The sequence below is a fragment of the Salarias fasciatus genome, assembly GCF_902148845.1.
Source record: "Salarias fasciatus chromosome 23 unlocalized genomic scaffold, fSalaFa1.1 super_scaffold_20, whole genome shotgun sequence".
Lineage (NCBI taxonomy): Eukaryota > Metazoa > Chordata > Actinopteri > Blenniiformes > Blenniidae > Salarias > Salarias fasciatus.
In genome coordinates, this window is record NW_021941230.1 from 7,677,246 (window position 1) to 7,689,279 (window position 12,034).

At 42.7% G+C, this 12,034-nt stretch overlaps 1 long non-coding RNA gene across 1 annotated transcript; it reads right to left on the minus strand.

The window, feature by feature from the left end:
* Positions 1–5,566: 5,566 nt before the first annotated feature.
* LOC115384123 (uncharacterized) lies at positions 5,567–11,708 on the minus strand. The gene is made up of 3 exons (XR_003930802.1): positions 11,503–11,708; positions 5,753–5,897; positions 5,567–5,655 (listed from the first exon to the last, which is right to left on the minus strand). It is a non-coding gene; the product is annotated as an uncharacterized LOC115384123 (long non-coding RNA).
* Positions 11,709–12,034: the final 326 nt, after the last annotated feature.

The window sequence follows — 12,034 nt, forward strand, 5'->3', positions numbered from 1 at the left end:
CATGAGAAAATCAATGAGATGAGACAAGAATGTGTGTTTGGTAACATCCAGCAATGTTACGAGTCCAAACATTTGGTTGCACAAAGAAATCAGATGGATTTCTCATAAATACATTTGAATAAATACAAAAAAATATAATCTAATAAATTAGAAAAAAAAACTTTTTCAGAAATGAAATTTAACGGCTGCGCTCAATGATAGCCAATAATATTACACTTCCATTACAAATGTCATCTTGACTTTGAATTAATGTAAATTAGATCACAAAGTATGACCAAAACATGCAGAAAACTGAAAATTCAGATTTCATATTGTTTTCCTTGCCTATGTAGCTTAAGTTGCAGTCAGCAATTTTGGAGGAGAGGAGTGAGTTCGTTGGCATTTGAAATGAAAACGTATCCAAACCCACCTCTCTCTTCATACTCTACCCCAGACTACACCCCGCCCTCCATACTCACCCCAAGCTCCACCCCTGAAGTTCATGGACGCGCATCATCACGACAACGAGCGTAGAAACTTTGCAGCAGACCAACATGGCGGAAGCCGGACCGTCTGATGCTGAAGGGTAATTTAGCCTATAACAACAGGAGTCGTATTTCGCTCTTTGAAAGTGCATGTGACGAGTTTTATTAGTATTGTAGCAAAGGTATATTATACATATATATATATATATATATATATATATATATATATATATATATATATATATATACACACACGCACACACACATACACACACACACCCAGTGGTATGAAAAAGTATCTGAACCTTTTGGAATTTCTCACATTTCTGCATAAAATCACCATCATGTGATCTGATCTTTGTCAAAATCACACAGGAGAAAAAACAGTGTCTGCTTTAACTGAAACCACCCAAACATTTATAGGTTTTCATATTTTAGTTAGGATAGCATGCAAACAGTGACAGAAGGGGGAGGAATAAGTAATTGAACCATCACATGTAATATGTACATGTAACATGTAATATTTTGTGCATGTAAGATGTAAGATGTCCAACATACATCTGTCACACACACATATCAGCTAAATCTAACTATAATGAGCAAGATGAAACAGTAAAAGCTAGTAAAATTTGGTATCAAGTAATCATAGTAAACAAGAAAAATGTTAAAAGACAATCTCATGTCAAATGTAATAATTTCCAATTTACACATCTGCTACATCAACAAAGGCAATGCAGTTAGCAGCCTGACAAACGCACAGTTACATAAATATGTCAATTACGAAGCTTTTATGACAACAAAACGAGTTTAAAATCACAAACGACAGTATTCTGAAATCAAACTCGGACTACTTCAAAATAAAACCTCAAATTAGTCAGAGAATATATTCCTGTAAGTTTCACACTTAAGTACAGCACAACAGTCACTTGAATTACGGTAAATATTTACATTGAGAACATCTTAAAACAGGATACTATTGGCTGGATGTGCTCAACCGTGCAAACTGAACAACTGACATGTATTCATTAGCCGTGTTAATTTTGAAAAATAAAACCACGAACTGTCCAGAAGTGTCCAACAACAAACATGACAACATCTGTGGTTCACCCACTTACAGGGGACGTGAGCTGGGTTTAGACCGTTGTGAGACAGGTTGGTTTTACTGATGAGTCATCATTAACGACCATATGGAGCAGAGAAATCACTTTTGATTAGTTTTCTTTCATTTAATAATCACAGGTTTTTATTCAGTGATATAGTTCGAACACAAGATGCAGAGGCCACTGTCTTTCAGTCTGACAGGATTAAAAACTGATTAAAAAACAATTTCAAGTGGTCAAATGTGGAGTATTGATGTATTGTTGATTTGACTATTTCAGGTTTGATTTTCTCCTTCTCAATGTCAATCACTGTTGATCAAGGGTCTTTTGTTTTTCTCTCTGTGCCGAGAGAGAGAGAGAGAGAGAGAGAGAGAGAGAGAGAGAGAGAGAGAGAGAGAGAGAGAGAGAGAGAGAACATAAATCAGACTGGTTTTAACTGAAACTTTACTCAGTTTGATTTCCTTCTTTGAAATTTGATTTCCAGGGAATTATCTGAAGAAAACTTCTCGCCATTATTAGAAAAGATTAAACAAGATCATAAAAAAATGGAGAATAGGCTAATTAATGTGACTTTGGGAGGAAAAACTCATTCTATTTGTGTTCTGCTCTTGGCTTCAGACCAGTTTCAGGACTGACTTCAGGCTCGGTTAAGGTTGGACCTTAAATTAATTTCAGTCTTTGTTTTTGATTTACAAGAACAGAAAAATGAAGTTACAGCCAATTATCTTTACCAGTAATAATTGACATTTACAACAAGTATACAGTGTGTAGAGATTCACCTTCAAGTCTCTGAATAACTTAAGTCACCGTCAGTGAGCAGGTGGAGCAGACCAATCACTTTTATCGATTAGTTTTGCCATTTTTAATGATAACTGGTGTGGAGGCAGTACAAGCATCCTTTTTGGTTCAAAATCTATTTACTGAGAAACATAAATAATGAACATTATAACAGTGAAGGAAAAATAAATCACACATTTCCATAGTGCATACACATAAAACAGGAATATTCACACCCCCACCCAGTCTGTCACAGAGCGATCAATATCTCAATAAATCAAACTGAAGTCATTATTTGTATTTTATCAAGTCTTGGAGCAGAAACACATTCAATTAGGAAGCAAGTGCAAACATTTGGAATAAGAAATAAATTAATGTCATTTGTGGGGGAAAAAAGAACTTGTTAGTAAAACTGCTGACAGGATTAAATATTGTTAAGATTTCAAATAAATATTTGTCTTTACAGTGAAATAATTCTGCCACAATATGGAGACAGAGTCGACAGTCTTTAGTCTGAGAGGATTAAAACAATAAACAACACTTTAAAGCTGGGGTGGGCGATGTTGTCCAAAAGCACTTTTTGTCATACTGAGTGAAATGCTCCTTGCCCCCTGGGAGAAGTCAATGCATTATGTGTACGGAAAAAGGTGCAGAAAAAATCTGACGACTGTAGCGGCCAAAGGACAGTAAAAACTCCGACAGCTCGAGACAGCAGTCAATCTGAAATATGTAATATTCCGCTCAAAAATGCAATAACTGAACACGGAATGAAAGTATCCAAAAATCCCAGACAAACTCTTGAGCAAAATATGCTGCCAGTCATTCATTCCAACAAAACTGAGTTTAACGGTTGGTCTGCCAGAGATCTGCCCATTTAAGGTAGAGTTCTGTTAAGCAAAGCAGCAGAGATGTGAAGAGAGCATCTGGTTTCTCTTCTTCAGATGTCTCCACACCCGCTTGTTCTCAACTCCATAGAACTCAAATTCAACTTAAAGAATAAACTTCATCACAGTAAAAGATCAGTCCTCATCTGAAGGAGGTCTCAATCCACTGACTTCAACATCATTTCACCAAATTATGAACATTAACTGGGTTAAAAGATTTCTTACGTGTCCAAATAAACATGTGGAATATTATCCTAAATAACCCACTGAAGTCTCTTGGTGGTCTTAACTTCCTATTCTATTTCGTAGGTGCTTAGCCCACCTACGGGCTAAGCACTGCGTGTTTGTCAAACAGCGTGTGTTTGTCTTTCAGTGGCTGTGAGTAGCAGGTCCTGGCCGGCTGAACACCATCGTTGGGAAGTCATTTTACACTGCGAGGACATTTTTGCCCAGTCCTCACAACGTACGTGATGTTAGATTTTTGGGTTAGGGTTAGAATTAGGCTTAGGTTAGGTTTAGGATATGGTTTTGGGTTAGCTGTGTGGGTATACAAGTGTGCGAGAGAGAAACAGAGATGAAGACGGAGAGAGATCGAGACAGAGAGTCATGCAATGTACCTTGTAACTGTATTGAGTTGACCAGTCAGCACCATGGACAGCACCATGCATACTTGATGCATGGGTGTGTGTTCGTGGCTGTCTTTCACACAACATACCTGATAACAGTGGTATTTCAGCACCATGGACAGCACTGTGTTTACTCTATGCATTTGTGTAAGAGTGCGTCTTTCACAAATGTACCAAAAAACTGTATTTTAGTTGAAACTTCAGGACCATGCACAGCACTATATTTACTCCATGCATGAGTTTCTAAGCGTGTGTGTTTGTCTTTCACACAATGTATCTTATGACTGGATTAAGTTGATAATTCAGCACCAAGGACAGCACTATGTTGACCATATGCGAACAGGGGTGTCAAACAGCAGGCCCGTGGGCCAAAACGGACTCAAGAACAATGGACTCAATACATCACTGAGATCCGAGCATCGGCGATGCTGCCACAAAAGCTGACAACCAACATTTCATTGCATTTTGCACCAGAAGCAGCATGAACACTAACTTCCAAATCCCCCATGATGCACCACTCAGCAGTATCTATGAGTCCGAATGTCTATTTTTCCCCAAGGATGGTAGAGCCACGACAGGCCCTTCTCTGTCTCCAATCAGCAAGTACTCGCTGCATTGTACATTGTCATCATTTTCTGCAATAACTGTTTGGTTTTTTTTTGTGAAAATGTCAATATCTTCAAACATATCAACAAAGAAAAGTTTAAATTCAAAGGTTATTGTGAATTAAAATGGTTTTGTGAGAATCCCGAAATTTTCATCATCAACACCATAATTCAAATTTTTAACCCACAGGTGTCAAAAACAGTCATGTGAACAGCTACTCTCGACTGAATGGTGACATCTGCGGAGCATTTAATAGTATAGAATGACTGGACAACACATTAATGCACCTCAGATTTTCCAGTGGCTGATAAGCGCACTGCTCAAGGGCCAGGAGGGAACTGTGATCATGACTGCAACACAGATTGTCCTCTCAGTCATAGTCATTGAACTTAAGAAAAAAATGTCATCCAATATGAAGATAATTACTATTAACAACAGCAGAATAACTATTGCAACAACACATCATAAGAGTAAAAACTCATCTGTTTCACAACGGTCTAAACCAGCTCATGTTCCCTATTAGTGGATGAACAATCCAACACTTGGTGAATTCTGCTTCACAATGATAGGAAGAGTCGACATCAAAGGATCATCAAACAACATCGTTATGAACGCTTGGCCGCCACAGGCGAGTCGTCTTTCACCATTTGATGAAACTAAATTTCAACTTTTAAAAAATGTCGAGGTTTGTGTGGCTCAAGATGCAAGCGAATCATTTTGCTTCCAAATTGAAGCTAATGAAGTAAAACAATCCACCAAAAATCTTAATTTTTAAATTTCACACCCATTCTAACTAACTTTGCCATGAATGTGTCAAACAACTGTTCTTAGTACAATAATGAACGGCAGACATTTCACACATGTCAGGATCAATGTATTGAGATTTCTTTGTGAGGCAACATCGCCAATACAATTTATGAAGTTTACAAGGACTGGCAAAGAGAATTGAAATGAAAAACACCAAATTTTAAGGACAACATACTTTATTCTCCCATGCAATGTTGCATAGAAAACACATTAGATGGATGAAAAATAAAGGTTACAGTTCCTTGGACTCATTGTAGACAATGAAAAGACTTGAAACTGATCCACCATGTGTTTCAAGCCCGAACAGGACGGTCGGTGTTCATCTGTTTGACACTCTTCTGTTGTGGGCCAGTACTCAACCCAGGTCTTCTCATCAAGCATGTACCAAAACCTGAAGAGTGGAAAACAACCAGCCAGATACACAGGAGCTCATGATGAACTGATGTGAGAATAGATGATATGTAGCGGAAAAGTCTTACTGTACGTACGTCTGCTCTTGGTCGTCTCTGCGGATGTCTTGGGACGAGCCCATGATGAGATACGTTTTACCCTTTTGAAGACCTACAGCCCCTCTGCAGTGCTGATGGCTGAGGAACGAGCGCAGTTTACCCATAGGACCAACATCAGTGTTTCCTGCCATGATGACAGCACAGACCACTTCTTTTAATTCCATTTCAGAGACACGTAATGCCTTCCTGTTGGCATTACGGAGTATGCCGAGTGAGGAACACACCACTGATGACTTTACCTGAGCAGGTGAGATTATTGCTATTTTTTTCTTCAATGAAAAATGAACACTTCATGAAATCTGATCCAGACTGAAAGCAGTCATCCTTAACTATCATTGTAAGTGTGGAGTCGGCTGAATATGTCTCATTTGCAGACACTGCAGAGCCGCAGTGAAGATGTGAACAAAAAAACAGCTGCTTTCTCCAGAGACCATTCTTCAATATATGTTGGTCTCCAAACTCTAGAGCTTCTGATTTGCAGAGAACCTGCACAGCGACTGTTTTCTCCCACCAACCTGGTTTCAGGAAATCCTGAACAAACCAAATCAGACCCTGACAGGTCTGGTCAGACGGGTTCGTCTTCACCTGCAGTCTGCCTGAACAACGACTGGACCCATTCAGCAGCCGCACCGAGTCTGAACACCAGGGTTGGGGAGGAACGGATTACATGTAACAGAGTTATGTAAATAGGATACAAAAGAGACGTAACTGTAATCCTTTATAGTGCATTAAGGAAGTGTAATCTGGTTTCAGGTATATCTGATACAAACAGGATTACTGAGCAGGATTACACTTGAAAATCAGATTGAATATTCCAGACATATGAACTGTCCACAGACTTTACGACCCAAACCATGACACTACCATAGATATATAAAGTGAAGATGCAACAGATGTATGCAAGCAGTGATGGGAGTAACTGTGTTAGTTTGTCTCCACTGGTTTGCCTCATTTCTTTACACAGAAATGACCTTTTCAAAACTCCAAGATCATTTGGCAAAGCAGTCTTACCCCATGTTTCCACCAGACGCGACGCAAATTTTTCGCGCGATGACATTACACACAAAGTGAATGTAATTCCATGATTGTCGCTCAATCTTGAGCGGCGAGCGGTGAAGCGGCGATTGATTTTAGCGAAAATTCGCTTGCCGCTTGCCACTCAAGTTGAAATAATCTAACTTTTCAAGCAAAATTGCTTGTTGATGCGCCAGGACAGTCTATGAGCGTCCTCTTGATACCCCCCGCCAGAGCTTGGAGTGTGGTGATGTTGCAGCGAGCTGTGAGGGTCTTTTGCATTTATACCAGTGACAAAACTCAAGCATCTAGCGCGACGTGGTTTCACTTGTCGCGCGAATGAATTCACGTTCACCGCTTCTGGTGGAAACACAATGTTACAGTTAACCACAACACCAGATTGATGTAGCATTTCCTGTTTGGAATTTTTTCTGTCAAGTGTTCATTTATTTCTTTAATCATATATTTAGTTTTCTAAAAAAATGAACATGCATCCTGAAATTCCATTAAGAGGGGATCCAGATTCGTTGACAGATTTAAACACATTTTCAAAAGTATGGTATTGGCCCGAATATAAGATGACTGATTATGAGACGACCCCGATTTTTTAAATATCATTTTGTGAAAATAAGAATATGTGGAGGACAATAAGGTTACTAATAAAACAATTTTTTGTTGTACAATTATCCTAGGAATACTTACAACAGAGATAAGATTTCATGTGATTTAAGATCATGAAATATTACTGCAGCATTAAACTATATTACCTTTCTCAAAATCTCAGGCTATCACTCAGTGAATAAGCAACAAATAAGTAGCCTCAAACCTTCAGTAACTGCATTAATGATGTAAATAACTTTATAACCATCAAATTCAAGTTCTATTCAACTCCATGAGCATTAATAATTCAGTCTAATATATCTTGGCGGCTTGGCAGTTGTTTGTTGACTCTGCTGCGTTGATTACCATCGGTTTAAAGTTGGCATCAACACTTCGCCTCTGTTGTTTGCTCACTTGTCTAGCGTTCCAGCCCCTTTATTCCAGATGGTCACGTTCCTCCATTTTTCATCAGATCACTGTGACCACACACGTCATTTGACTGTCACACTTCATTCGCTTTCTGGTCACCGGTCCTTTGGTGTCATCTAGCGGCATGGATGTGTAACGACAATCCAGCCCTCGATTATAGTACGATCCCATTTTGGAGGATACAGTTTCTGAAAAATATATCATCTTATATCCGGGCCAATGCAGTAATGCAATAGTTACTTTGCCTCATAGCTAGTTATTTTTAAAATATGGTAAGTAAGTTACTTTGTTGAGGGAGTATCTAGAAACGATAACTATCCATACATCCATTTTCCACAGCTTATCCGGGACTGGGTCGCGGTGGCAGCAGTCGAAGAAGAGATGCCCACACTTCCCTGTCCCCAGACACTTGCTCTAGCTCTTCCGAGAGGATCCCAAGGCGTTCCAAGGGTATGTCCTAGGTCATCCCCGGGGTCTCCTCCCGATGGGACATGCCCGGAACACCTCCCCAGGGAGGCATCCAGGAGGCATCCGAGAGGTGCCCAAGCCACCTCAGCTGGCTCCTCTCGATGCGCCCTATCTCTAAGGGAGCGCCCAGCCACCCTGCGGAGGAAACTCATTTCAGCCGCTTGTATCCGGGATCTCGTCCTTTCGGTCATGACCCAAAATTCATGACCATAGTTGAGGATAGGGAAATAGTCTGGCCCCTCTCGATGCGGAGGAGTAGCGGCTCTACTTCGAGCTCCTCCCTGGTGACTTAGCTCCTCACCCTATCTCTAAGGGAACGCCCAGCCACCCTATGGAGGAAGCTCATTTCAGCCGCTTGTATCCGGGATCTTGTCCTTTCAGTCATGACTCAAAGCTCGTGACCATAGGTGAGGCAGGGAACGTAGATTGACCAGTAAATCCTTCTTCACCACAACGGACCGATACAACGACTGCATCACAGCAGCCGCTGCACCTATCCGTCTGTCAATCTCACGCTCCATACATCCCTCATTCGAGAACAAGACCCCAAGATAATTAAACTCCTCCACTTCGGCCTTGAATTTTGAGTCTTTCCACTGACCTGGAGAGGGCAGGCCACCTTCTTCCGGTCGAGGACCATGGCCTCGGATTTGGAGGTGCTGATCCTCATCCCTGTCACTTCACACTCGGCTGCAAACCGCCGCAGTGCATGCTGTAAATCCGGGTTCAACGAAGCCAACAGGACAACATCATCTGCAAAAAGCAGAGATGAAATCCTGTGGTTCCTGAACCTGACCCCCTCTGACCCCTGGCTGCACCTAGAAAATCTGTCCAGAAACATTATGAACAGAACTGGTGACAAAGGGCAGCCCTGCCGGAGTCCAACATGTACCGGGAACAGGTCCGACTTACTGCCGACAATGTGGACCAGACTCCTACTCCGGTCATAGAGAGACTGGACGGCCCTTAACAAAGGGCCCCGGACTCCGTATTCCCGGAGCACCCCCCAAAAGACACCAGGTGGGACCCGGTCGAACACCTTCTCCAAGACCACAAAACACATGTGAACTGGTCTGGTGAACTCCCACGAACCATCGAGCACCCTATGGAGGGTATAGAGCTGGTCCACTGTTCCACGACCAGGACAAAAACCGCATCGTTCCTTCTGAATCCGAGGTTTGACAAACGGTCAAATCCTTCTCTCCAGTAACCTGGAATAGACTTTCCCAGGGAGGCTAAGGAGTGAGATCCCCCTATAGTTGGAGCACACCCTCCGGTCCCCCTTTTAAAAAAGGGGAACCACCACCCCAGTCTGCCAATCCAGAGGCGCCGTCCCTGACCGCCACGCAATGTTGCAGAGACGTGTCAACCAAGACAGTCCCTGCACATCCAGAGACTGAAGGTACTCGGGGTGAATCTCATCCACCCTTGGTGCCTTCCCACAGAGGAGCTTACCAACTACCTCAGTGATTTCAGCTTGGGTGATGGACGAGTCCACCTCTGAGACCTCAGCCTCTGCTTCCTCCATGGAAGACGTAGCGATGGGATTGAGGAGGTCCTCGAAGTGTTCCTTCCACCGTCCTACGATATCCCCAGTTGAGGTCAGCAACTCCCCACCTCCACTATAAACAGTGTTAGTGGAGACTTGCTTTCCCCTCCTGAGGCGCCGGACAGTTTGCCAGAATTTCTTCGAGGCCGACCGATAATCTTCCTCCATGGCTTCTCCGAACTCCTCCAAGATCCAAGTTTTTGCCTCCACAAATGTTTGGGCTGCAGTTTGCTTGGCCTGCCGGTACCCGTCAGCTATTTCTGGAGTCGCACGAGCCAACAAGGCTCGATAGGATTCCTTCTTCAACTTGATGGCAGTCCTTACTTCCGGTGTCCACCACTGGGTTCGGGGGTTGCCGCCACGGCAGGCACCGGAGACCTGACGACCACAGCTCCGAGCAGCTGCTTTGATAATGGAGGTGGAAAACATGGTTCACTCGGACTCAATGTCTCTAGCCTCCCTCGGTATATGAGAGAAGCTCTCCTGGAGGTGGGAGTTGAAAACCATGCTGACAGAGGTTTCCACCAGATGTTCCCAGCAGACGCTCACAACACATTTGGGTCTGCCAAGTCTGTCTGGTTTCCTCCTCCGCCAGTGAATCCATCTCACCGCCAGGTGGTGATCGGTCAACAGCTCTGCTCCTCTCTTCACCCGAGTGTCCAAGACACGCAACCAGAAGTCAGATGACACGACAACAAAGTCGATCATCGACCTCCGACCTCGGGTGTCCTGGTGCCAAGTGCACTTAGGGACACTCCTGTGCTCAAACATGGTGTTCGTTGTGGACACACTGTGTCTAGCACAGAAGTCCAATACCAGAACACCACTCGGGTTCAGATAAGAGTTATAGTTAAATCTGATCTGCTCTAACTATAACCAATTACTTTTTAAAAGTGTCTTGCCCAACACTGATTAGAGTGTGCGCACTGCATTTGAATTAACTGTTCTTCCTTGTGTCCACCAGGGGGCACAGGAAACCAAAGGAGCCCCAATAGTGAATCTATGAAGACCAGCCTGCTTCCAGCTGATCAAGCTCCTGTACAGTTCACCTCCATGGAGCACAGCTCCTCCTTCAGTGATTGCTTCCTGAACGCTTGTCCACATTGGCCACAGCAACAACCGTTGTTGGTATTAACTGAGGCTGAGCACAGAGTTCAGCAGGTATTCACAACGGTGAGAGCATTTTGTGTTTGTGGTGTGTGAGAATTGTCAGTACACTGACTGGATGAGGCATTATATTTGTCCTCGTCTTTTTTTCTGTTTACTGGTATAAAATTAAAACTGCTCTGGTACGTAACCTTTATATTTTATTTCAGCAGTTAGAGTAAGTCAGTGGTAAGAGGTCAACCAGAGGAAACACTGGAATCTCAGCAGAAACAATGAAAATCAGAGGAAAACTAGAATCTCAAGAGAGACAGTAAAAATAGAGGAAATACAAAATCTGAGTTAACAGCAGAAGCTCAGTGCAACTCCAGGAGTTGTCTATTTTTATCTATCTATTCTATCCTCAGATTTTAGGTTTTTTTCTGACATCATTTTGTTGGAGACCAATCAGCTGATCTCTAGTTTGAATAGCAAACTGAAGGAGCAGAGAAGCAGCAAAAAATTAATCTGCTGTAAAACCAGGAAGAAAATATTGATATATTTTTTTTAAGTCTGCAAAACATACCTGAGCAGGTGAGTTTCAGGATGAGAGAGGAGAAGAATGATGCCACACAGTTCGACAGATCAGATCCAGATTGAAAACATTCTGAGTTGATTCTCCACATAGATTGTCCTGACACAACAGTTGGTTGTACAGAAACAGCAGAGCTGCAGTTCAGATGTTCACAGATGAGAGCTGCTGTCTTCAGGTTGAATCGATTATTCATCACAGGTCTCTGTTCACCAAGATGTTTCAGCTCCAGACTTCCCGCACAGCGACTGGCTCTTCCCACCAACCTGAACTCATCGACCCCTGAACCCAGAGCAGAGAGAGAAGAGTGAGAGGATGAAGTGAGTGTGAAGAGAAGAGGAGTGAAAGCTGCAGCTACTCTTCTACCTGAGCAGGTGAGTCCAGCAGCTTTACCAGGTGAGCAGCTGCTTCTAGCTGAGCCTGAGCTTCTACAGTCCAGCAGAGCAGACTCATGGCCTCCACACTGGAACTCTGGGCTCCACCTGGGAGTCTGCACGTCTCCGTAGAGCGCCCCCTGCAGGACTGA